This window comes from Macaca thibetana, chromosome 2 (genome assembly GCF_024542745.1).
Source record: "Macaca thibetana thibetana isolate TM-01 chromosome 2, ASM2454274v1, whole genome shotgun sequence".
Classification (NCBI taxonomy): Eukaryota; Metazoa; Chordata; class Mammalia; order Primates; family Cercopithecidae; genus Macaca; species Macaca thibetana.
The window spans coordinates 52,640,544-52,667,840 of record NC_065579.1 but is presented as its reverse complement, the minus strand read 5'-3'; the positions used below and the strand labels follow the sequence as shown (position 1 = coordinate 52,667,840).

Here is a 27,297-nt window from a genome sequence, read left to right as displayed (position 1 = left end):
GAAGGGGTTCATAACTCGTGTCTATATTTCATCTGTCAGAAGTCTTTTATATGACCCAATCTGACAGCAAAGGAGGCTGGAAATGCCATGAAACACACGGATTTGGGAGAACACTGATGGTTTTCACCACACCATCTGATAGGACTTGTGTGAGAACTAAGTGAGTAACACGTATAAAGCACCCACAAATATTTTATTCTTTTATTTAGATTTTCTTGGTTTTGGTTTTTGTATTTTTTGTATGTTTTTAACGGGGAGGATGCCAGATGACAGAGTATTTATAGCTTTATTTAACGCAAATAAAATGTGTACATGAGCTGTCTATTAATTTTTCTTGCTGTGCAGCCTGGCACTGGGACTAGTGACTCTGGTGGGCTGCCGGGCTACTCTCTCCACAGTGGCTTTAACTGTTCGTGGAGAAACGTGTTGAGCAATCTCAGCACAGTAAGATTTGTCGCATATCAGCAGCACTTCCAGCTTTTTGATATTTTGGAACAGGAATTTTTGGAGGCCACTGGGGAGCACATGCTTTGCTTGTTTTTGCTCCCACAACCAGTGTTGGGGGTCAAGGTCTTGCCTTTGATTTTTCTCCACATCCTGTTTTCAATACCTCTGGGTTCCTGCTATGTGGGTACATTTAATTTTGATATGTCAGTCTGACTGGTGAAGGATAAACTTCTTGGTCCATTTTTTATGATCTTGGGCTTCACGAGGGGTCTAATGGTAGCCATGGTGTCAAGAAGGAGATGGCTTTCACCTCTATAGGCAACACCCAGGAAGAGAGGGGAAGATAATTTCTTTTTAACTTTTGATATAAAATTAATAGATCTTCACTATAGAAAAATTAAATAGTATACATAAGCAAAAGAATAAAACAAAAGTCCCCAACAATCTCAACCTCTAAAGATAATACCTATTAAAACATGAATCTTTTTTCTTTTACAAAAATAAGATTTTATTATGCATATAATATTAGAAGCTTTCTTTTTAAAATTATCATTTGCTGTGGTATAACTCCCTTGTGTTGTTATATTCTTTTATAGATCATCCTTTTCAATAACTATGAAGTAGTGAGTCTTACAGGTGTACTATAATAGTCAAACACTTTACCAAATGTTGGGCATCCTTACTATTTTAATTAACACTGTGGTGAATATTTTGTGCTAAATCCTTGCACATCCTCAGCTCTTCCTTTATTAACATGGGTTTTTTTCCACTTCATTTGGCTCTCTGTGTTTGAGCTGGGCATACATAGCAGAGAATGACTGGCTGGTCATGCTGGTCACTTAACCAACCATGCAGATTGGAACTGGTGGAACAGGTTGGGTTTATTGCTGTAAAAACCAGTCAACCATAGCTTTGACTTTTAGAATTGTTACCATTCCCTGGAGATTATGCCCCAACTCAAACCTTCTCTGGCATACATATTGCAAGAACTGCCTCATGCATTATCTCATATTCTTAAGAGAATACACTGTCATCTTTGCCTGAGTCAAGAGGAGGCCCTGGCAGCATGGTCTATGTTACTATTTATAAAGCATGTTTTATACATGCTAGAGGGTGCCAAATGTATTAAGTCAATGAGAGTCATTTGCACAATGCATATGGGATCAGGATATAAAATGATTTGAAGTCCTTTTTTGGTACAGAGAATATTTTTATGTTATATAAAATCTACAGATCAGCTTGCAAACAGAATTTTAAAAAATCTGGCAAAAATGTTTTTGTAAGGACCATTCCCCTTCTCTTGGATCTTTTTTTAATACTCACCTTTGATTAAATAGGGTTCAGACAGCAGTTAGTAAAACCCTTAAATGATTGTGCCACCAACCACTATTTTAAAAACATCTCAGCTCCTTGGTTGCCTACATTGCCTACACAGGATAGAGTCCCAACCCTTTAGCACTTGCAGTTTCTGTATCCTTTCAAGTCTGGTCCCAAACCTCCCTTTGCAACTTTATCTCTGCCTGTCAATCCTTTCTTAGTGTCCACTATGGATTATAACACTTTACATCACGATTGGTTTAAAACTATCTTTCCCTCTCTATAACTTCTTTTTTTTATTATTAACCATAATATCCTGTCCCTCCTCTCTGCCTACATCTAAGAACCTTATACCTGAAATACAGTAAGTAATCAACAAATGTTTGCTACTAATAATAGCTAACAAGATAATAATGGCTAGCATTACTATGTTCTAAGACCTTTGCTTATGTTATCTCATTTAATCCTCACAACTTTATGAGAGTGACACTATTATTATCCCCATTTTATAGATGAGGAAAGTAAGGCACAGAGGTTAATCAACTTGGCCAAGATTCTAACAACAGATGACAGAACTGGGATTTGAACCTAGGCAGTAGCAAAGCTCCAAAATCCTGGTTCTTAACCTACACTAAATGAAATTCATTGCAAAATGAAAAGTATTCACCATGTCATTGGGACAGAGACCATATGAAGGGGAGCAGTATAGTTTTTTTGATAGATGCACAGCTCCACAGATGGACTATTTTGGTTTAAATTCTGTTTTTACAATGAGCAGCTTTGTGAGTTTGTTAAATTTTACTTAAATTTTCTAAGCCTTTTTTCCCCGTGCATTAAGTGTGGAGAATAGCAGCCCCAATCTGATAAGATCATAGTGAACATTAAATAACATAATGAATACTGTGTACATATAGATATTATTACCAGCTCAAAGACCTGAATTTATTGCTTTTTGCTGTCTTGGAGTGAATATTCCAAATGCTTTGGCAAACAGGTCATTCGTTCCCCAGTCACCTGCTTCATGCGCAAATCTGTACATGTGTGTATATTGATCACACGCACAGGTGACATGAACATGGAATTACAAGATTCCTAATTCAACTAGATGGCCTTCCAAAGTGCATTCTGCGCTAGTTATATTTGTTAGGGCTTTTCAGGGAATCAATAAACAGTGCTTCAGTGTCACAACACAACAGCTCTTGGAGACATTCTGGTTTCAACGTTCCGTGAATCAAAGATCAAGGCCTCTCCTAGCCCTTAAGCAGTCATGAGAATTTAGAATTAGAGAAAAGATTGGAGCTCCATCCAGAATCTAGAAAAACACCCTCCCTTCAACTGATCCACTATGACACCAGCACCCAGCATCCAGCCCACAAGCCTGGCTAAGCTTGACTTTCCAGAGACTAAACTCTCATTGGGTTCTTCTCCTATCAGGAGGGAGCTGGATGGGATTTGCCCATGACCTCATATGTACTCTTGTTGTATTTCTAGTGGGTCCAGGCAGCTGTGCCCTGAAAATACAGCTCTGACTAGAGGAAATATGATCTCTTTTCTTTCATCACCAATGCTCCAAGCTAAAGCTGAAGGTAAACTGAACTTCTGAAAAGGAAAAGAAGAAATCATCCAGCCCAATTCAGAAGAATGCTGGGAGAGAGAGAAAGGCAGAGTAAACAGTTTTTAAAGACGAGGCAGCAATAGACCATGGCAATGATCACAGTGGATAAATGCAGAGCCCCCAGCCTACGCAGATGGGGAGCTCACCTCCTCCACCCCCAACTGCAGGCAGGACAGTTGCTAAACAGCCTTAAATTCAGTCTGATACTAGTCAGGCTCTACTGATGAGAAAGGGCTTGGAGCATATCTTAAGCTGCCTGGGGTCACGTGAGTCAGCTGTACTTTCGGAGGAAGTGGTCACTGGGAGGGGAATATAGAATCATAGATGTTAGTGTTGGAAGGAATTTACTCAGTTCTGCCCCCTCATTTTGCCCGGGGAGGAACCAAGGGTCATATCAGAGTGAGTCCACTTGCCCAACATCACAAAGTGAATTTAGAGCAGAGCATGACTGTTAATCCATCGTCCTATTCTGTCCCTTTCCTCCTGATACCTTCCCCCTCCTGCAGCTTATGTGTGGCCCTTCCATCCTACCCTCTAGTCAAGCCTTTAACATAACGCAGGCTGCGTATTGGAGCTGTGCCACCCCGGTGTGCTGCAGAGTGGAGGAGAACACATGACGGCATTACATAGGAAATGTCATGGCGTCTGTTTTTCCTCCCACTTGTGGAAATTAACTTCATTTTGGATCCCATATATGGGGTTAATTTTCCACCCAAAGGAGAGACTACAGAGCTCCCAGATCAAAGACAAGAACTGAGGGCTACATCACTCAGGGAGCTTTGCCTAAGCAAGCAGACGGAGGTACCAAATATGTTTCCAAACACTGGACACAGTCATTCTTTTGTTACATATGACTAATGCTTATCAACATTTTCTTAGCAAGAAAAGAAAGAGAATCAATGTCAGAATGCTTCTAGTAACTTTTATCGAGTACTTATTGTTTGCCAGGTAGTTTTATTTCATCCTCAACAACACCATTTAAGGAAAAAAAAAAAAAAAAGGAAATAGAAGCACAAAGGGGTTAAGTAACTTTCCCAAAGCCATGCAATTAGTAGTCTGACTCCAGGACTTGATTCTTCATCATGCTTTCAACTCTCTTGTAAGACTGCATATAATTCTTGCTTTAAAGCATGGGTTTAGTCATTCTCTTCAAATTTCTATTCACTTCGTGAAGTCTTAAGTAAAGAACCCCTCTTGTTATTATTATTGATCAATAGCTGAACTAAATCTAACAGTTCAGATGCTGGTGTTCTATTGATTTGCAGTTCTCACAAAATGTTCCTTTGACAAGACTTCTTTCTGTTTAAATGTGCTACAGGCTATGTAACCGATGTTAGCATGTTGGTATATTTCCTTCCAGTCATTTTCTTTTTTTTCTAATATGATAAAAACCACAACCACATTCAATTTCTTGACTGCTCCTTTACCATTTTTTAATGAATAAATAAATAAATAACGTTTCATTGAGTAGCTCTTTCATTATAAGCTTATGATGATACAAAAGTAGGGCACATAAAACCTTGTGATGAGATGTTTGGGCTGTTTCAAAATTCCTTATGTCATCCACAACTGCAATACATTATTATTTATTTACTAGATATATTTTATTCCAGGTTAACAGAGATTTTATTCTCTGAAGGAGGCTCAAAGCAGCGTTTGTGTGTTTATGAGTTCAGGTGGGAAGAGTTGAAGGAATGCATCTGGATCATGAGCCAACCCAGAAGTCTCAGTAAGTTCAGTGAGCAACATGAAAGGCCTGCGTACGTCAGAAGCAGCAACAGAAGCAGTTGCCACACCAACCAAGAGAATACGTTCAAGAAATTTCAGAAAGCCCGAAACATCACTAGGTCTCAATGTCCCAAGTAAAGAGAAAACTCTCATATTTCAGGAACACTGACTACCAATCCACACGGAAGCAGTTTTTCTGGAAGTAAGATAACAGTTGTGTTTTCCAGATTACTCAGGGCATTCTTAGCTCTTTGCGATCAACAAAATTGACAGCATGCATGCACATCCACACAATCCAGAAGTGATCACTTTCTGCTCATTCATGTAACTGAGGTGGGAGACCTTGGGATGATGAGGCAGAAAGGCCCAGATTAGGATCTCAGCTTTACCTCTTCCAGCAATATGACTGTTAGTTAACATGACTGTTTCTCAGTTTTCTCACATGTAAAATGGGAATCCCATTTAAGAGAATGAGTAAATAAATGAATTAAAAAAAATAAAAACAACAAAACATTACATAAATGTCAGCTCTTAGATATTGTTAGAGAGCATGTAGAAATGCTGACTATTTTATAATCCTTATCCATCTTGGAGGCTTAGGGTGGAAGTGGTTACCTAAGTATTTTATACTCATTTAATAGGGTAGGTTGAGATTTTTCAATGGGAGATATTGATAAATGTTTTATTTCCTCTGCTGTAGGAGTCTCTTTTGAGACTCCTATCTCCCTGCCCCTAGACATCCTAGTGTTATTCGAAGTCCGAGCAGTGGTGTCTCCAGAGCCCTGAGCAGCTTTTCTGTTGCTAGGCCCCAGGAATGCCCCCTGCCTTCCTACTGTGCGATATGCTAGCCCATTTTTGCCCAGTTACTTATCTACAGGGTCTCTGTAGACATTTGAGCTTGTGCTCTTCCATTCTGGGCAGTCATGATTGAAGCTTGACATTCTCATTTCATTGTTCATCCACACAGTAAATTCAGTTACCAAATTTTTTGGTTCCATTTTTTCAGTTGAGTGTCTCCTTTCTATTCTTACTGCTGCTGCTAAATTCCGTCCACATTACCTCTTGCTTTACCTGTTGCTATCACAGATTTGCCCTTCCTGCTTCAAGTTTTCCTTTTTTCAGTCCCTCCTACAGATCACTGGAAGATGGATTATATTCCTAAAATAATGTCACATTTTTGCCTCAAAACAATTTATTGTCTCCATATTCCTTTATGAATTAAATACAAACTATTCCAACATGATAGTTAAGGCCCTTTATACAACATCCATGTAGCAGAAACCAATAATTTGTTCTCTCCCCCTCCTTAATAATAGATAGTTTTCCTTTGCTGAATGTTAGCCAGACACTTGGCTGCTCTGAACAAGGACTGCATTTCCCAGCCTCTGTTTTAGTCAGGTATAATCACGTGACTTAATTCTGCCAATGAGATGTGAGTAGAAGGGACATGTGCAACTTCTGGGAAGTGCCTTATGGAGAAGATTCCTGTCTTCTGCTCTCCCTTCTTCTTCCTGCTGCCTGGAATGCAGAAGTGGTGGCTGCATGAGTCTTAAACTATAACGTGGAAGCCACATGCTGAGGATGACAGAGCAATGGCATAGCAGGAGCCTGTTCCCTGGCCCCATGTGTCACTGCACCAAACTGGTGTCCACTTGTCTGGAGCAGTAAGACCAAACATCCACACTGAGGTTTGCAGCAGGAGAAAGGAGCGTTTTTATTTGCAGGGCATCAAGCAAGGAGAATCGGGCAGCTCATGAACCTAAATATACTTTGACTCTGCGGTTAATAAATCTTAGCAATTCTGTTTTGCAAATGAGGAAACTAAAGCCCAGAATAAACAGTATTATTTCAGGAAATTGTGCCTCATTACTAGATATTATCTAAAGATTTTCATCATAACCAGTTTCCTGCATCCACAAGGGTCTTATTTCCCCTATAATCATTCAATATTTCTCAAAATATGGTCTGTAAAAGACTATATAGACTTAAGATATGGATCTGGGGCCCTATATTCTATGTCTATGAATTAGACTCTCTGGGAATGGGATTCTGAAATCTACATTACAAATAAACTTCTCCAATGATTTTACATACACTGAAGTCTGAAAAGCTCAACTATGCTGTAATTAACAAACATTAATCCAGAAGACCTCAGCTCTTGACTAGGCACCAGAAACTCCCATGGAAGTTGAATTGCCCTATTATTGGGCCCCAAATTCTGAGGCAGCAGCTTTGGGGACTACTTCATTCCATTCTCAACTAGGACTCAACCATTCACATTGAGAGTATTGGAACTTTAGAGGACTACATATTTGGATAAAATATTCATATTTTAAATGATCACACAGGGCACTGAATAGTGTGTTCTACTAGGCCATCCTGCTGTGGAAGAAAGAGAGTTGGAATACTACATTTAGGGAAGATTTTTCATGGGATTATGTGTATTTCCCAAAAAACTACCAGAAAAACCTGTTGATCAAGCAAGGCTAAGCTTTTCATCCTATTGTGGAAAGAGAAAACACCACCTTGGCAAAATCTTGGTTGTGTCTCAAAAGGGGAAAGCCGGGAGAGGATATTTATAGTATTTTAGTACCTGGGATGGATGACTTTTATGGCAAGTCTTGCAAGGCAGGAAACTAGGATTGGGCAGAGTTTATAATACAATATCTTTGGGTTGTTGGGCACAGTGAGGAGAGGGTATAGAAGTGAGTATTGATGAACAAGCTGTTACTCTTGGTAAGTCAGTCGTTTAATTGGTTCTCAGTCAGTCTCTGGGAACAAGAATTTCCTGGAGCAAGTAGGTAAGTTATTTGGTCTGGTCCCAGGATTGTTGAACACAGAAGAAAAGTATGTTTATTTCCATTCTAATTGAAATAAAAAATATTTGTGCTGAAGCCTCAATTATCCCTAAAAGTCTATTTTCTGGAATTTTACTTTCTGCAAGCACTATGGTAGAAATAACATTTGTATTTTATTTAACAGTTTACAGAAAGAAAACACACACTTCGTGTTTTTTGATACAACCTGTGAGGTAGTAAAACCAGGTGATTTAAAATGCCCAGTTTACAGGTGAAGAAATTAAAACTCAGAGAAATTATGTAATTTGCCTGAAAAATAAAGTGTTTTATATAGGAATTGTGTCCTGGTATTCAGACTCCAGTATTCATACCCTTTAACAGTACCACGAATAGGTTTGATTATGTCACAATGTGTTTTGTTGTTATTGTTGTTTTGTTTTATTAATGTTGCAGAATCTGGGGAGAGTTCTTTAAGCTTGATTAATGTAATTTGGTTATAGGAATGCTGAAAGGAATTCATTATAACTTGGCCACAACTACAAACTTTCAGAATCATGGATCCTAGAGAAGAAACTATAACTGGCCAAGAGTAGAGCAATAATTAGCTAAGTATAAATCAACCAAGAAATAAGAAATAAACGATGACTTCCTGAGTGCAAAAGCACTGTCTAGCACTTTAGTCCTGGTTGCTACCAGCTTGTTAATACAGACAACCTAGAATCAAGTACTGTGAATTCCAAATTATTAACTCCTACAAACTGAAATGTGTTTTTTGAGTATGCAAAGGCCCCCAAGGCTGACCAGGAAGTTATAAAGTTTTTCAAGTAGAAACTTACTGGTGGGGCTTAATGAGCCATGTCACTTCCATTAATGAAATGAAATATGCCACATTTCCAAATCTCCCTTTAAATTGCAAATCCATCTAAATGGGTCATTTCAGATAAACAAATGCCACAATTTCCCTCTGGATTGGAAAGCACAGTCTATGATGATCTGGGGGAAAAGGCCACAAAGTCAAATAAGGGAATATATCAGAGATATAGTAGATGTAACATACATAATGAACTATATCTTGGAAACTGAATGTCCAAACAGATTAAGTAAATATCCACTGCCGCTTGAAGGGAGAAAGAAAGAAATTGTCCCATGTGCTTTTCTCAAGCAGGGCTCATACTGTAAATCAGAGTCTCCCAACTCTCATTGTATTTTACAATCACCAGGAAAGCTTTGAAGATTCCTGATATTCAGGCTTTACCCCAGACCAAGTGGGTTTTAAAACTCCCCAGATGATTCCATTGTGTTGCCAGAATTGAGAACAAGTGGCCTAAATCAGTGGTCCTCAAAGTGCAGTCCCCAGACCAGCAGCATTGCCATCACCTAGAAACTTGTTAGAAATGCAAATTCTCTGACCGGACACCAGCCCCTCTGAATCAGAAATTCTGGGGCTGGGACCTAGCAATCTGCATTTTAACAAGCCCTCTAGGTGATGCTGGCATATGCTAAAGCACTTTTGAGAAGTACTTCTCTAAATAAAAGGGCAGTGTTCCTCCACCTGCAGCTTAAGGGAACATAAGCCTGACCTGCCCCAAACACTGCTTGGGACATGTGGTTTTTGTCTGACGACAGTTGCCACTATTGACACAACACCCAGGCCTCTGGCTTTAAAGTAAACTGTGAAGTGCCATGTTATCTATAAAGTGTGGAGCTTAAAGGTGGAAGGGAACAACAGAAATCCCTGGCCCCAATTCCAGGGCTGATCTTAGGCAGGCTGGTCCCAAATAGTGCACCTACTGGGACCACGGTCAACATTTGGGGTTTGCCTCCCAGCATACCCTTTCTTCTGACTATAGGGCCAGATTTTTGTTGATGAATCCATCCTCTCCCACTTTTAGTCCCCTTGGTGGGTCCCATGAGCGAGGTTGTAAGGTACATGGATGTGCTTTGGTCAAGGAATAGGCCAAGGCGAATATCCAGGCATGCATGACTCAGTGAGTTTGGCAAGCAAGCACACACCTCCGCTTGTTATATAATCTATTTGTGTAAGCTCATACTTTGCTCTAAGTCACAAAGGTATAATTGCCCTGCTAACGCTGTACAGGGACTCTTGGGGCTCAGCTAGGTTCAACATGGCTTAACATGGTGGGTGTGCTGGTGCCCAGAGAAAGAGAGAGGGAGCCAAAGTTGTCTGTCTTGCAGACAGACAGAAGGAAGCCACACAGCTCAGTGCGCTGGTGCCCAAAAAGAGACAGCGAAGCTGCTGACCCTGAAGGCAAGGGAGAGCTGGCCATGCAGCTGCAGGCGTGGGGGGCTGTAGGAGCCACAGTGTCAGAGCAAACAGCTGAGATAAAGGTGGACAATGTGAATAAGCTGCTGAGAGAGCTACTGCTGAATAAAACCACATTCACCTGCCTATGCCCCCACCGAGTGTTCTTTCTGCTCATCCACCCACTCCCCTCGGACTTCAGCATGGGCTGGACCCAGACCCCAGGACCTGACAGAGGCCAATCGGGGAAAGGCTGTGAGGACTGCAGGCCCGCCTTTTTCTCTACTCCATCTCCTGCCATCCTCCTAGGCAACACCAGAATCACACTGGATGGCCATCTGATTCATTGGTCATGAACATTCTGAGTTTCTTCGTTCCCGATGACCTTCCCTTATACTCCATCTCACCCATTCCTGCCCACAGATCTTTAAATTCATGAATTCAAGTATTCTTTCTTTGGTCCTCAGCCTTCTCTCTTTTCAGTGTTTTTGCTTGGATGCTCTGGTTTCAACTCTTTTTTGACCTCACAAGCCCCTCTCATCTATTGTCCCTCACCTTCTTCCTCTATTGCTCCTCTTAATAAATGAATGCCCCCAGTCAATGGTAGGGAATAAAGAATGCATATGTTTTAGATCTTAAAGCACTCTTCCTGTAATTGTTACTTAAAATTCATCATTCTCTGCAAATCCCTGCCACCCTGCTATGATGGATAAAGTGTCCTTTCTGCCATCAAAGGCAAAGGTCCCCATTTGTGCTCTGGTCCCTCTCTCCAACCATCTTCTAAGAAACCTTATGCTACTTGTTATCTGCCCTTATTTTCTCCTACCTTTTCAACCTCATTCTAGCAACTGGGTCCTTCTCATCATCTGTTAAACACGTTCTGACAATTCTGATCTTAAACTGGATTTTTCCCTGTATCTCCTCCATCACTATTCTCTTCTCACCTATCTGGCTCAATCTCCCCATGAGATTTGTCTATATTTCCTTTCTCAGCTGGTTCATCATTTGTTCCTTAGGACTTTCTGATCTGATTTCTGTCTCTACCACACTAATGTGTCCAATAATATCAGTGTGGTTTAATTTAGTAGACATTCTTCGGTGTTCATTGTCATTGACTTATTAGAAGAATTTGACACACTAACCATGTCCTTCCTCCACTTCCTTCTTTAATACCCCCAACTGTTAACCCCAACTAGAAGATAAACTTCATGAAAACAAAGGCCTTGTCTGACTTGTACCTGCTGTATCTGCATCCTAGAACAGTTCTGGCACTGTTCAATGAACAAATGAATCAATCAACTACGTAAATATTCATTTCATCTTAGTACATGAGGGAAAGTACAACATGAAAAGAAGGATAATAGAGGAATCTAAATTCATATTAGGAAGTGGCTTATGGGTCAGGAAGGCTTCTCCTGGTTTCCATGAGCTACACACTCTGACTTTTCTTTCTACATATCTGTCCTCTCATTTCCAATCTCCTTTGCCAGATGCTTTCCCCTTCTCTCTCCCTAATATTTCATCATTCCTCAAGAATTGTCTCCAGACCCTCTTCTCACACTACATTTCCTCTCTAGGTAACTTCATCGCTGTCACTGATGCCTTTACAATGCTTCCTATTTAGATGTCCCCAGTCTAGTCCTTCCTTCTGAGCTCCAGACCCATACAGCCAATATACCCCTGCCTGCCCAATGTCTAACAACCACCTCAAATGCAACATATCCAAAATTAAGACACAAATCAGTGCTTTCCAGTCCTCTATATTTGCTTCTTTTTCATGCTGTCTGTCTTAGCAAGTGATACCACATTATGCCTAGTTACTCATACCTAAAACTTATAAACATGAAGGAAAGTAAATGTGGAAAAGAACACAGTAGAGGGATCTAACCTTATATTACTTTTACTATCTTGGAATCAAGTATAATGATTTTAGACATTTCTGTAACTGGGATACTATCTTTCTTGGACTCATTCTTTTTTCCCTACATACTAGATATAGGTAATCTCGATCATAGTTCACATGTACAATTTTCAAATGTTTGTTTTAGCTGAAGTTATTAATTGCCTCTTTTTTTGACTCACTAGCTAGGTCTTCTCATACCTCTACTAGCTCTGTAAAACATTTCTAAATACAACATTTTTATTTTATTATAAATTGACAATTTATAATTGTATATATTATGGGTTACAAACTAATATTATGATTTATGAATACAATGTGGAACAATTAAGTCTAGCTAATCAACATATCCGTTACCTCACTTATTATTTTTCCTGTTGAGAACACTTGAAATTTACTCTCAGCAATTTTGAAATGTACAATACACTATTAACTATATTCACCATGTTGTGCAACAGGTCACAAAATAAAACCTCATTCCTTCTGTCTGAAATTTTGTATCATTTGACCATGATCCCTTTATTTCTCCCACTCTCTAGCCTCTGTAACCATCATGCTACCCTCTGCTTCTATAAGTTTGACTGTTTCTGTTTTAGATTCCACATATAACTGAGATCTTTCTGTGCCTGGCTTATTTCACTCAGGATAATGTTGTCCAGTTCATCCATGTTGTCACAAATGAGAGAATTCCCTTCTTTTTAAAGGCTCAATAATGTTCCATTGTATATATAAACCATATTTTCTTTATTCATTTATCTGTTGATGGACACAGATTGATTCCATAACTTGGCTATTATGAATAGTGCTGTAATGAACATGAGAATACAGACATCTCTTTGACAAACTGATTTCAAATATTTTGGGTAAATATCATTTCATGCATTAAGTGGAATTGCTGGATCGTATGGTAATTGTATATTTAGTTTTTTGAGGACCCTCCATAAAGTTTTCCATAATGACAGTACTAATTTACATTAACAGTGTAGAAGGGTTCTCTTTTCTCCACATGAACTCATTGTTTTAATTGTATTTTATTTTAAATGTTGAGGTTGAGAAATTTACTGCCATTCTGATCTCTAACACTTATGTGACATGTTTTTTCTCTGAAAGATTTTGAACTCCTTGATTTAGCTTTGGAGATCTTAAATTTTATGATGATGTGCCTTGATACATATTTTTTGTGCATTTCTGAGACCCTTTCAATCTGGAAACTTAGCTCTTTCAGTCCTGAAAATACTTCCTATATTATTATTATTAGAATTTTATATATTAATATAATTTTCTCTTTACTATTTTAAAATTCTCTCTTTCTGCATCTAAAGTCTTGGGGCTTTTTTGCATCATCTCTTTTTCCTCTAAGTTTTGGCTTTCTGTTTAATTTTGATCTCTCTCTTCTATACCAGAGGCTTTTCTTAAAGGCTGATCATCCTTGGATATCATAATTCAGCTTAAGCCATAATGTGTGTTTGGGTGGAACTTGTTGGTGTGTGAGCTTTAGTGTAGGGCAACTGCGTGGTCATCTTGCTTTCTCACAGAGACCTCCATTTGTCAGTTTCTGGGTAATTTCTCTGTGGCAGTTCAGTTTCTCCAGAAAGGATCCTCCGATCTCCTGCCTGGGTATGGTCTACGAGTTTCCTTTGACTTCCTGCAGCTGGTGATTGGGAGTTTCTGTGGTTGTACTATTCAGTTAGCAGACTCACTCAATTTTCTTCTAATTCTGTGCCTTGGTTCCTAAATACAGTACCCTTCTAGCTCAGTCTCTCCAGGGACTCTAACTTTTGTCTACTGTGAGGTTACCAGAGGGATAGTCTAGTTGAGATAGTAGGGGGAGGTCCAACTACTGCTTATACAGATCTTCAATTGCAATGTTTATAACCCTGTGCTCTACTTCTGCCCTTAGTGATAATGTATGCCTCCCATTCTGGAGCTTCTTCAGGGTCCCATGTGGTCACCCAGCTTGCTCTTCCTTGGTCTGTCTCTCTACAGGTGCTTAGGTTTGACTTGCATCCACTCTGCTAAGCCTCTTCCCACCTCTTCATTTGCTTTCTATCTTTATACTTGATGGTTCAAAGTCACCAAGGACTTTTGGTTTTATTTAAAATGGAGGTTCGCATTCCTTTGTTTTGTTCTATTCTAGTAATTTAGGGGGCAGTTTTTGAAAGAAGAAAGGCAGAAAGGGCTTTGCTTTACTCAGCAATCTTGAAACAAGAAGTCCTCACTTCTCCATTTTTGACTTCAGCAACTGGGTTAGATGTATCTGGCATTCGTCAAAATGAAGAAAGCTAAGAATAAAATAGGTTTGGAAAGAACCACCAAATTTTTTTTGGTCATGTTGATTTTAAGATGCCTTTTAGATATTTTAATTGGAGATGCTGAGTAGAAAGTTGGATATAATGAATTTGGAGTTCCGGAAAGAAAGGACATAGACTCTATTTAAATAGAGTCACAGGATCAAATGTGATTACCCAGACAATCTGTACAGATAGTGGCGGGAAGAAAGTGCAGGCCCAGCATATAAACATCAAGCAAAGAAGGAGATATCAGCAAAGGAGACCGAGAAGGCACTGTTGGTGAGAGAGGCAGAAAATCCGGTGAGTGCAGTATCTTGGAGGCCTAGAAAGAAAAGTGTTTGAAGGAGTTCAACCATATACTGTAAGAGTGAAATAGGATATAAACAGAGAGGTGGCCATTGCATCTGCCAACACAGAGGTTATTGGTGACCTTGACCAAGCAGCGTTACAGAGCAATGGTATCCAGAAAAGCTTGAAAGGAGCGGCCTGAGAAGAGAATATGAGTGAAGATGTGAGACCACAACTGTAGATGACATGCTCACCAACTCTCCTGCTATGTATGCCTTGTTCATCATTAAATCTTTAGCAACTAGCAACCACACATAAAATATATGTGGATCCACTGAAAGAATGAATCTGCTCCAAGTGTTCCTACAGTGCTAGGATCTTTTCTAAAGCATGTTCTTCCATTGTCTCCCACCCTAGTTTTTCTGCTTAAGGCAGAAAAACCACCATCTTTATCCCCTCTTTTGTGCAGACTTACCCCAATCTAATTTTCTTCTTTCCATTAAAACCAATCTCAAAAAGCAAGCAAGCAAGCAAGCAGGGGGCCTAATTAAGAGCAAAAATAATATGATTATAATTGAGTAACTTACTAACTCATCTTGGCAAAATAAACAGAGAATTAAAATTCAACTTAGGATGGTGGTGCTATTATTTTAAAATGTCAACTCAAAATTTTTATGATATTTTGATTACATATATCAGTCAAACAATAGTGAAAGAAGAGGGAAAAAACTTGATCTCTAGAAAGAATCCAAGATCAGTCATCTGCATTTCAGCGTGGCTGGCTACATGTAAGGGATGACATGACTAAAGTTGCAGAAAATCTGTGCCACAGAAACATAATATTAATGGTAACTAGAGTCAGCTCTTCATATATCTTCGGGTTCTGCATCCACAGATTCAACCAGTTGCCAATATGGCCAACCACAGACTGAAAATATTTGGAAAAAAAATTTAAGATAATACAACAGAAAAAAATAAAAAAACCCATATAGTATAACAACTGTTATATGCAATATTTGCATTATATTAGGTATTATAAGTAATCTAGAGATGACTTAAAGTATGCATGAAGCTAGGCATAGGTTATATGTAAATACTATACCATTTTATATAAGGAACTTGAGTATCCACAGATTTTGGTACAGGGAGGGGATGTCATGGGGTGGGGGGAAGGAGGTCCTAGAACCAATCCCCAGCAGATACCAAAGAATGACTGTCTACCTGATATGTAAAAAGGACTGACATTTGGGCAGAAATTTTGGCATCTGATCTTTCTTAGAAGCTAACACAATCTCCTTAGAGAGAAATGGCAGTGAGTGACTGGATATTGGTATGACAGGGTTCCTGTCCTTCCCATGACCTCCAGGTTCAGGGTGGCTTTACTAATTCCTGCATTTCTTTTGTCCATAGTATTTTATGTCCCATAGAAATCCAGCCTTGCTTGAATATAAAATTTAGGTAACCTGACTCTTAGACAATAAGATAAGACATTAGTGCTCAGTGGGGCTCAAACCTCCATTATGTGCATTGTTGGGCTGATGGGAGGTGGTAGAAATAGGAAGCAGTTGGTGAAGAAAATGTAATGTTGTATTAGTCCATTCTCACACTGCTGATAAAAGTGAAACTGGGTAATTTATAGAGGAAAGGGTTTTAATTGATTCACAGTTCTGCAGGACTGGGGAGGCTTCAGGAAACTTACAGTCAGTCATGGCAGAAGGGGAAGCAAACATGTCTTTCTTCATATGGCAGCAGCAAGGAAAAGTGCAGAGTGAAGGTGGGAAAAAGCCCCTTATAAAACAATCAGATCTCGTGAGAACTCACTCACTATCATGAGAACAGCATGGAGGTAATCGCCCCCATGATTCAATTACCTTCCACTGGGTCTTTCCCATGACTTATGGGGACTATGGGAACTCCAGTTCACGATGAGGTTTGGGTGGGGTCGCAGAGCCAAACCATATCAAATGTGTATACTTAAGACATCTTCGTGAGATTCTTCCTGTGACCAATATCTCTTGCCTGGCTTCTAGTGCAAAGCTACTGGGTAGTCATTGCCCATTTTAAAAAATCTCAGGAATTTTAAAGTTTGTCCCGAATTGTGGCAACAAAAAAAGCTTGGTGTCTCACTAAAAGGACTTTAGAATTCATCCAAAAAATTTTTGAAGGAATGTAGGAAAGGAAGCTGGAGACTTTTAAACTTGAAATAAAACCTCTAACACAGCACTGTCCATTATTAAGACACATGTGTAACTTTAAATTTTCTAAAAGGCTCATTAAAAAGAGCAAAAAGAAATTAATTTTAACAATATGAAATTAATTTTAACAGGTGAAATTAATTTTAACAATATACTTAATTCACTATATTCAAAGCATTATCATTTCAACATGTAATCAATTCTAAAAAATCTTGGAGCTATCTGACATTTTGTGTGTGTGCTAAGTCTTTGAAATACAGCATATGCTATACTCTTCCAGTACATGCCAATTGGAACCAGCTACATTTCAGCTTAATATAGTCAGTGGCTATTGTTTCAGCCATATTAAGTCATTCCTTTTCAAAGGGAAGCAAAAGTTGTGACTATAATCTGTGAGCTTCAAAAGGTCACAAATTGGTTTACCCAAACCATTCAAATGCAAAGCAAGTTTGTTTGGCAACAGGAATTGCACCGCTCAGCTGAGAACGTTCTGTAGCCTGCTGGACAGAGGCCTTTGGGGCCTGTGAATGGAAACAGGCTTTCTGCCTGAAAGACCAACTCCCATTAGCTATGAAGTCTTGGGCATTTTCCTTTCCCAATGCATCTAGTATTTTTCCTCACTTTACAAATTAAGACTTTATTTTCTGGATGTCCAACATGTCTCATGTAGCAACTAAGATGTGTTTATGAGCCTTTTGGGAATCTCTGGAATTTACATGGAATTCCATTGATGGTGTGATGAGATGTAAAACAGAATGAACTCTATGTGCTCTGTCGCATGGATAGGCCTGAACCCAGTTACAACTAATTTCTGCATTAATTGAACTTGAATTCAAATAACATATTCCTCTGCCTCACAATACATTAGGTTTCTAGAGATTACAAATGCATTAGCAAGATGGCCTAATTCATTCTTGCTCTGTGGACTGGTTGTTTTGGTAAATACCCAGTTTTATCTGTGTTTGCTTTATTCAGTGAGCTAGAGCTTGTTTCTCCTAAGAGAGACCTGATTGAAGGCAGGCAGGAGGGCAGGCTCCCACTACAGACCAGCTGGCTTCCCAGGTCTAAGACCCTCCCACATTCTGTGAAGCACTGTCTTTCATGCTGTTCACAAATTGGTCCAAGAGGCATTCTTGAAGATTAAAATTCACACAGAAACAGCATGTTTGGCTTTCAGAGGATCAGCCATGTCATTTTTATGTCTGCACGAAGGATGGTAACTCAAAATTTTCCGAGCTGGGCCAACTCTGCAAACAAATGACCTGCATGTTGTCAAATCACCAGCTCAGGCCACGCGGATACTCACTGTGCCTGGCCCATCCGACTCCCAGCAGTCCTCTCCAGCAAGCTTGTCACACTTCTGAAAGGTGACATTTTAGCAGTCTGTTTATAAAACTGCCAAAGGAACATTTATCATGAGGTGCAAACAAAACAGGCACAGGAGAGAAATGTTTTGCACCACATTTCCCAGAATTCTGAACATGTCTCCTAAACACTCTGAGACACCTGTGGTTAACCTGTGCAGTAAGTATCAGAAGCAAGTATCAGAAGAATACATGGACCAGGTGTGGTGGCTCATTCCTGTAATCCCAACACTTTGGGAGACAACGGCGGGAGGATTGCTTGAAGCCAGGAGTTCAAGGCCAGCCTGGGCAACAAAGCAAAACCCCCATGTCTAAACAAATTAGCTGGGCATGGTGGCATGTGCCTGTAGTCCCAACTACTCGGGAGGCTGAGGTAGGAGGATACGCTTGAGCCCAGGAGTTTCAGGCTGCAGTGAGCTGTGATTGCACCGCTGTGCTTCAGCCCAGGCAATGGATCAGGACTCTGTGTATTAGTCAGTTCTCACACTGCTAATAAAGACATACCTGAGACTGGGTAATTTATAAAGAAAAAGAGGCTTAATGGACTCACAGTTCCACATGGCTGACGAGGCCTCACAATCATGGTAGAAGGCAAAGGAGGAGAAAGGCACGTCTTACATGGCTACAGGCAAGAGGGAACTTGCGTAGGGCAAGTCCCCTCTATAAAGCCATCAGATCTCATGACACGTATTCACTGTCATGAGAACAGCTTGGGAGCCTCCTCCCCACCATGATTCAATTACCTCCCACAGCATCCCTCCTGTGACATATGTGAATTATGAGAGGTACAATTCAAGATGAGATTTGGGTGGGGACACAGTCAAACCATATCACAAAACAAAACAAAACAAAACAAAAAACCCATATGTCCTGTAATGTACACACATTCTGAAGTGAAAACAAGCTGGGAAGTCCAGTATGGCTAAGAGTGTCAGAATCCTACACAACTGTGTTCAAGAGATTATTAAAAGAATATACTGAGGGGACATTTTTCTTATTATAGCAGAGGTGACATGAGTTCAAGAGGTCAAGGAATTGCTGAGTTAAAATACTCTTGACTGAGTGTATTAGCCCCTAGCATTATATTAAAATTTGACAAGCCACTCATGATTGGAAAGCAAATAGACACTTGCTTCAACCCGATGGTTATAAATCAATCACTCACCAGGAGCAGTAGCCACTGACACACAGACATAAGAGTATTATGCAGTTTTCTTTAGTGATTTACCCAGCTTGCTGTCTGCCTACTTGTTTGAACATCTTTGGGGAAATACCAGAATTGGAAGTTAATGTACTGAAGAAGCTACCATCAGAACATTATTCACTAAGTGAGAAAACCTGAAAATAATCAGAAAGATCTGGCTGCAGGCATTGATGCCAGACAAATATGGAGCCTGCTTCTCACTTCCCTGGAGGTCACAGGCCAGGCCATCCATGACACATTTGGGAAATTAGGAAAATAAACTCTGATGGACCAAACAGTCTTGTGTTGTACCACTCAAACCCAGAAGGGTGTAGAGCTAAAAGGTGCTCTGAACACCTAAGGATGCCCCCAACACTAACCTCAGTTAAATGTATATGACAGGGGTGTCCGATCTTTTGATTTCCCTGGGCCACATTGAAAGAAGTAGAATTGTCTTGGACCACACATAAAATACACTAACTCTAACAATAGCTAATGAGCTAAAAAAATAATAATAAAATCACAAAAAACCCTCATAATGTTTTAAGAATATTTATAAATTTATGTTGGGCTGCATTCAAAAGATCTCATAATGTTTTAAGAAAGTTGATACATTTGTGTTGGGCCACATTCAAAGCCATCCTGGGCCCCATGTGGCCCGTGGGCCACAAGTTGGACAAGCTTGATCTATGGACAAGGCACAGACCTTATCTGTCCTAGATCTAGTGCTGGACTAGATGCCATTCCATCTCTCTTTGTCCCTCTTTGTCTTCTCCCCCTTCCCTCCCCTCTCTCCCCCCTTCCCCCTTCCTACACAGCAGATTGAAATAGAGAAGTAAGGGCTGGGTCAGAAGTAGGTGTTAGACGATTTTCATGGTGTCCTGCAAAAGAATAAAGCAAAGTCTTGGCCCCTATCAATTAAAAGGCATTTTGAGGAGCCACTTTCTGGCTTGAGTAGGAGGTGGGTAAGGGACTGAAAGTAAGTCTCACAATGATATATTTGTTTAGGTGACTTCCTCTTTCCTAGGTTATGGGCATCTTGAAGGCAGGAGCCACATCTTAAGATTGACTTTTAAAACAACATGTATTTTTATTTTCCAATTGTGAAAGAAATACATACTCATTGTAGAAAAAAACTGAAACACATTTTTTAAAATCTCATTTTACACCTAACTTTTAGAATGGTGTCTGGAACATAACAGGCACTCAATAAAACTGTGTTGGAGAGGGAGGAAGAAGGGAAAGTGACATCAATCTCCTCATTAAAATGCACATAATTCAGCAGTGGCCATGTGGGGGACAGTGAGTCAGGAGGTGCTAAAGATGCACTGTGTGGTACAGGAGCACAGGTTGCCTGCAGCTCTGGCTGCTGCCTCTAATCTCAGAGGTTTATCGGGGGTAGATGTGAATTTACCAGACAAGGACCTGGGATTACTTAGCTGGAAAAAAGAAGCCTTGGAAACAATTTAAAATTAGTATGGTAATAGTATTTCCATTATACAAAGTCATACATGCTTCTGAGAGACAAATGGAAAAATGTGAATGAATCCCCTAGAGTTCCAGTCCTGTTGATATTTTGGCACATTCTCTCCAAGCACGTTTTCTAGATGTTACGCTTTTGTCATTGTTCTTTTCTGTCACTGGGATCATGCTCAATCCATGAGGGGTCATGGCCCATCTGTGGTCATGAAACCTATGTGGTGGGTCTAACTAGCATGGAAAAAGACAAATTGGAAGAGCATATAAAATGCTAAAATGTACTGTCCCCAGGATAGGCAAGCATTGTCTCATGCAACCTTTGTTTCAGTGATAAAATATGTATGGGTGTCCTGGGTCAAGATGCAAAAACAACCATTTACCCTGGTTGTGGTCCAAAGGTTTGAGAAACAGTGTACAATATTTCTTTCTGCTTGTTCCCCTGACTAATTTAATTTTAAAAATGCTTATGTACTATTGCATTTTAATGACAATATCATTGTTAGTAGTCTAATAAGTCATTAAGTTGATGTACTGTAACTTACCTAACACTTCCCCTCTTGCTGGGCACTTATTTCATTTCACAATTATAAATAATATGGAAATAAAAAATATTTTTACACAGTTTTTTTCCACTTATAAAACTAGATTCCAAAAAATGAAATGATTATATCAAAAGATATCATTTTCTGTGTAACAGAGATGAAATTTAATAGGCTACATAACTGGGAAATGCAGTTTGTAAAATTCTTTCCTTTCTGTAACTGAATTTAACTAGCTCCTACTTCCCTGTTTCTCCTCATTAGCAGAAAACTTAATCTCATCACTTCGAGATAAATTAGTCCCTCTGGTTTAAAATTCTGTTTGTTCTTGGTAATTACTCCATCAATTTAGGATTCTTGCTCCTCTCTGCAGCTTTCCCAGGTGAAGCCCTCAGATGGGTGCAAATCTGGTCCAAAGTTACCTACTGGCCTTGCTAACCTCCCCTGTGTGTACCTGGTTCTACCAGTTCTTGGGCATCACTCCATTCCTGTTTCATCATTTCTGCCAGTCATTGGCAATCCAGTCTACACAGTCTGCCTTCTCCTGGCCCTGCCCAAGACTTCTCTAGCCTGCTGACCTTAGCTGCAATGCTGTCCCCCTCCTGGGAGCACAGAAGCTCTCAGCTATTTCCCTTGACCCATCCAGGGAGTATAGGATGCTGTGAAGCTAGCCACGGTTCATCTGCTTCAGTATCTCCACAGCTATCACTACTCTGACATTCAGGTGCATGGATTTTCCACAATGCTTGCTCCCTTCCAGGCTTCTCCTGGGAAGCCAGGGAATGGTATCTTCTGCTGTAGGATCCTTGTAAATTTATCTGAAGGATTTTCATTTCCCCAGGTTGTGCCAGCCATGGAGGTGTATAGCTTGCTTCTCCCTTTAAGAAAGTGACTTGCCATTCTGATGCAAGAATGTCATTAGCTGACAGGCCCCAGCTTTGTGTTTCTTCAGGTTCTTCCTCAGCTTTTGAGCTGAGGCCACACTCTTCCCAGGGCCCAGTCAACAATTGAGCAGAGCAGGGATCCTCAGGTATTGCTATTTCTGCCCAACAAAGAACTCCTCTAAGAGGCTTTCTTGGCTCCAGAGTTCCCAGGAGTGGGCAGAGACAGTCAGATCTGGATTGCAGTTGTAGACAGTCCCTGCTCAACCCTCCCCTTTCATCTATTGCAGGTACCCTGCCCTGACACTTATCTCACCCCATAAACTTCTTGCACTCCTAACTCCATCCCAAGGGCCCAAGTGACACAAAGGCCCTTTTCCCCAGAGCCATGGGCCCTATGCCCCTTCCCAGAAACTATCCGCATTTAAACCTTGATTACTTCACTCGAATTCTCCCTTTGCAATTAGTCAAGGATATGTTTCCCTTTGGTGAGAAAGTGGATTTGACTTCATCTCCCCTTCATATGCCATAAATCCCTGCTTCCATCGCTGCCAGGCACTCACCTCACCGAGCATCTCTGCATGCTGGGCAAGTGCTGGGGACTTTCCCTCATATTCAGAGTCTTTGGAACCGCCATCTCCATTCTACAGATGTAGGATATTAGATTCAAAGTCCCTGAGGTCCTATGTAGATCGTTCCTGAAGAACAAGTGCAAAGTGAAGCACAGAGAACCCAGCTAGTGGGAAGGAGCTCTGATTTTGTCTTTATTTATTATTTATTTACTTATTTATTTATTTATTTTGCTTGCATTCACCTAGCCATTAGCTGGCTAGTGGTATGTAATTTACATGACTATTAACTGTAATATTAAGAGAAAATGAATTTCTAAAGCTTCATAGAGTCATGAGAGCTCCTGATGGAACATTTCTTCAGGGCAGCCCAGAAAGTACTGCTTATAAAAGGTCTCGGGGAAATGCTAATCATCATAATAACTTTTATAAAATGTCTGAAAAGATGTGGTTTACATGGGACACAAAGGAGTTTAATCCATGTTTGAGTTAATGAATGAATTTTTATATATAGAATATAGGATATAGAAAATTTAATAACAAAGTAAAGAAGCTCAAAGGTTTTCACCTGGCCCAGTATCTGTGACTTCTATAACTACGAGATGAGGATGTTCGCGATGGACTGAGATATACTAGTATTAAGTAAACCCCAGGGAATTCTCGGAAACTGGTTCTTTTGTGCAGATGACCTATCAGTTGTAGAGGAAACTGAAGGGAAACAAAGCAGACAGTCTTGGGCTAGGAACACAGAGCTGGTATTCATGGGTCAAAGCAGGTCTCTCTGAGGCCAGGCTGTGCACACAACAGTTGTTTATGGTCTAAGCAGCATTCAGCTGGTGACATGCATCCTAGAACAGTCCTTCTCAAAATTTAATGTGCATACAAATTAAAGGGGCATCTTGTTAATAAACAGATTCTGATTCTGTAGGTCTGGGTCAGGGGCCTGAGACTCTACATTTCAATAAGCTCTAAGGTGATGCCATGGACACTGCTAGTTCATTGGCCATAGCTTGAGTTCCAAAGGATACAGAATATGCTCAGACAGCTTCATGCTTAATGCCAGAGGCACAGACACTGTTTGAATAATTTATTCCCCCCCATCCCCAGCCCTCACTTTCAAAGATTCCTTTGGAGTTTCTTGTTAAGGAAAGTCACCAAGAAGCAAACATAAGCCCCTCATAGCCTACTGCTGCATTGTTTCTGTGAAACCATCATCTCTCCCAGCCTAAGACAAATATTTCCTAAGTAGGAGATATAAGCCCACAAAACTATTTTATTTGATAGAAAGGCATGGTATTAAATGACCTTGAATCAATAAGGATATTACTTCCTTTCCAGTTCTCTTTCCGTCCTCCTAAGTATGTCAAAGAGAAAGTCTCTGTTAGGTGCTAGTATGTCTTTGAATGCTTGCTCTTCTCCTTGTGATTGGTTGCTAACAACAGAAAACCCAGCTAAAAATGCCCTAAATAAATGAAATAGCCTAGAGGGTGGAGGAGGTGCTCAGGCTGGTCATCTCATCTGGCTCTGGAGCCTCCGAAATATTGGCCTTACTCTTGGGCTAGAAGTAACTCTTCCAATTGGCTGTGGCAGCTCCAGGCCTTGCACTTATACTCAACATTGGCTAACAGATATTTTGAACTCCTAAATAAAGAAGGTTAGTTGTTTAAGAGACATCACCTGCTACTCAGTTCCTGTGGGTTGTAGTCTGGTGGATTCTCATCCTAGACTGGATTAGAATCACATGGAAGTTTTAACAAAGCAAATGTCTGGGTTCCACCCTCCAAAGACTATAGATGGTTTCCCGTGGGGTCTGTGTGTTAGCATTTTTTAAAAGCTTCACAGGCTATTCTAACATATAGCCAAAGTGAGAACCACTGTTGAGACCTCTGAGAAATTATTGTGAAATGCAAATGAACAGGAATTTAGTTTGGCCCCATTGCTGCGGCCATCTTGTAATTGAGCAGTTTAGCTTCAAAACACATTTTTCAAACTTTTTTCCCCCTTTTTCTCTTTTCTCCCTAGTCTTAAGATGTAGCCTTGAAGTAAACTGCAAAAACCTCTTTTTTTCTTCTTAGTCTTAAAATATAGCCTTGAAGTATACTTTGCTTCACATCTCTCCATCTCCCAACATACACTCTTACACCATGCACATTTATCTAACTACATGCTTGTTATGAAGATTCAAGGGTAATCTTGTGACAAACCAGGCACAGAGAGCTAGCTGTGAAATTTCAGAGATGATCTCAAGGTGATTAGTCTACAACCCAGCCACCGCTGAGATGACACCAGCACATGCTCCAGGTGGACCATGACTCAAGACAGCCACCAGAACGAGGCACACAGGCCTCACACCCAGCACCACCCCCACGTGCCACCCTCTCCAACTTCTTCTTTTAAGCCCCTCTCCCCAGTCTAAAGTTTGAAATGTTTATTTTAAGGAATGAGCCTGGCCATTTCCCCAACAGCTAGCTTTTGGAATAAAGTCACTTTCCTTTCACTGCATCTCGTCTTTGTTCATTTGGCTTTACAAGCAGTGATCAGCCGAGTTTGCTTTTGGTTACAATCTCAAAAATTATAACTTGTCTTATGTATCTACTATCAATCCAGTTAAGAAGAATTTTAAGATGTGCACTGCTCTTCAGAGACCAAAGGGGCAAAGGCATTATTTTAGTAAATACAATACATTTAGGAAATACTGTTTTCCAAGTAGTGTTTGCATAATAAATTTACAAGGACAATTAAAAATGCAAGATGTTAATGTTTGATTATGATATGTCTTATGCGTGCTTTGGAAAAAAATGTGTGCACTAAAGCTTAGGGTATTTAACAGCTATTTTTAAAAGTTAATGTACATTTTCTTATATTCTTGTCGATATAAAAATATTAACCTAGGGGTGTACAGCTTCAAACTTCAGATGCTCATCTGTTCCAGATTTAGCTAAGTGTTTGAAGATGAGTATAGTCACTGAGATCTAGAGTTATCATGGTTTCAACATATAATCACCATCAAATGCATGTGAAAGATCATATATTTGTACATGGGTGATTTTATGCTGCTTATGGCATTTATAAAATAAGGTACCTCACTCTTCACTATTTAATAGTATGATCAATGCAACAATACCACAGTACTAATGGGGTTGCTAATCTACTTCCATATTTCCTCCATGTGAAATTTTACTGGTAGCTTTGGTCTTCCTTTTGTGTCATAGGAGTGTTGACATTTTTAATCCAACTACCTTGTAGCATAAATGAATGTTAACAAAGGTACTTTGAGTTTCTCTGTAAGAGTTAAGGGTGAAATGCCAAGAAAGGCTCACAATATGGAAGTAATCCCGGCAAGGATAGAATGAAACTCCTGCAATTCTGAAAGGTGCCTGATTTGCTAAGAGGGTTCCTAAAATGGCTCTGGTGCTGGACGAAGAATGAACAATTTGTTGTAGATGAATAGAAGAGAATGTGTGACCATCATTTGCCCTATTTTCCCATCCTGCTCACATTTTTAATTCAACAAATGCTTATCAAGCAGCAATATGTGCCAAGCCCAGACACTGAGGTAATGAATGCAAGCATAGAGATCTCCACTGGAGGCCCAAGTCAGGTCAGAAGACAAGACTTTGCCTCTAACTAGACAGCTCTTAGGGGAATGAAGTTGACATCCAGTTCAAGGAGGACTAAATGTGCCATAAATAGACATGGTTACTCTAACACAGAAGGCCTACTGGGGATCATGACAAGCAAGTAAATCTTAGTTTGGAAGGATAAAGGTCCTTTAGAGGGTGTCAGAGTAATTTTTCTCCTGGAGTGAATTCATGTATCTGGACTACCTCTGCTCCAGCCCCCAAGACCTTGACTCACATTTTTTCTCCTCCCCTTGCCCTTCTGACCACCACCACTCCTCATGCCATCCCCTGGCACAACCTTTGCCTACCGTCACTAAACCACCATCTGCTCCTGACCGCTTGTCCTATCTGGACCTTATTGCAGGAGCCCATATCCTTGGTATGACCCTCAAAATTTATATCATTATTACAAGCCATTAACATTGACACTTTAATATTCCAGAATCATCTCTGAATTTTACTTTTATATTCCATACTGAAAAAAAAGCTTCGCCTAGAAATTTTGCTTAAAGTGTAAATAGAAAGATAATTCATAATTTAAGTCATTAGTATTTCTTAACACAACTGTAATAAGTTCTTGTAAGATCCTATGCCAAGATGCCCAAACACTTGGATTTTGAGCTAACAAATAATATGACTATACGGTATCAACAATATTTATACTACAGAGGGAGAAGGGTATATTATATAACCTTATTTCAAATGGTAAAACAAGTGTCTGAGCCTGGCATCATTTCAAGTGTGAGAGCAAGCATTGGTGCTTGCTAACTAGTCAAGTTGTGTACATGTTTCAAGCGAGTGCTACTTTTATTCCAGG

At 40.0% G+C, this 27,297-nt stretch overlaps 1 long non-coding RNA gene across 1 annotated transcript in view; it reads right to left on the bottom strand.

The window, feature by feature from the left end:
* Positions 1-267: 267 nt before the first annotated feature.
* Positions 268-27,297, bottom strand: part of LOC126948258 (uncharacterized) — a 56,352-nt gene continuing 29,322 nt past the window's right edge. Inside the window, exon 3 of the long non-coding RNA XR_007723380.1 lies at positions 268-759. This is a non-coding gene — a long non-coding RNA (uncharacterized LOC126948258). The remainder of the gene's footprint in view (positions 760-27,297) is intronic.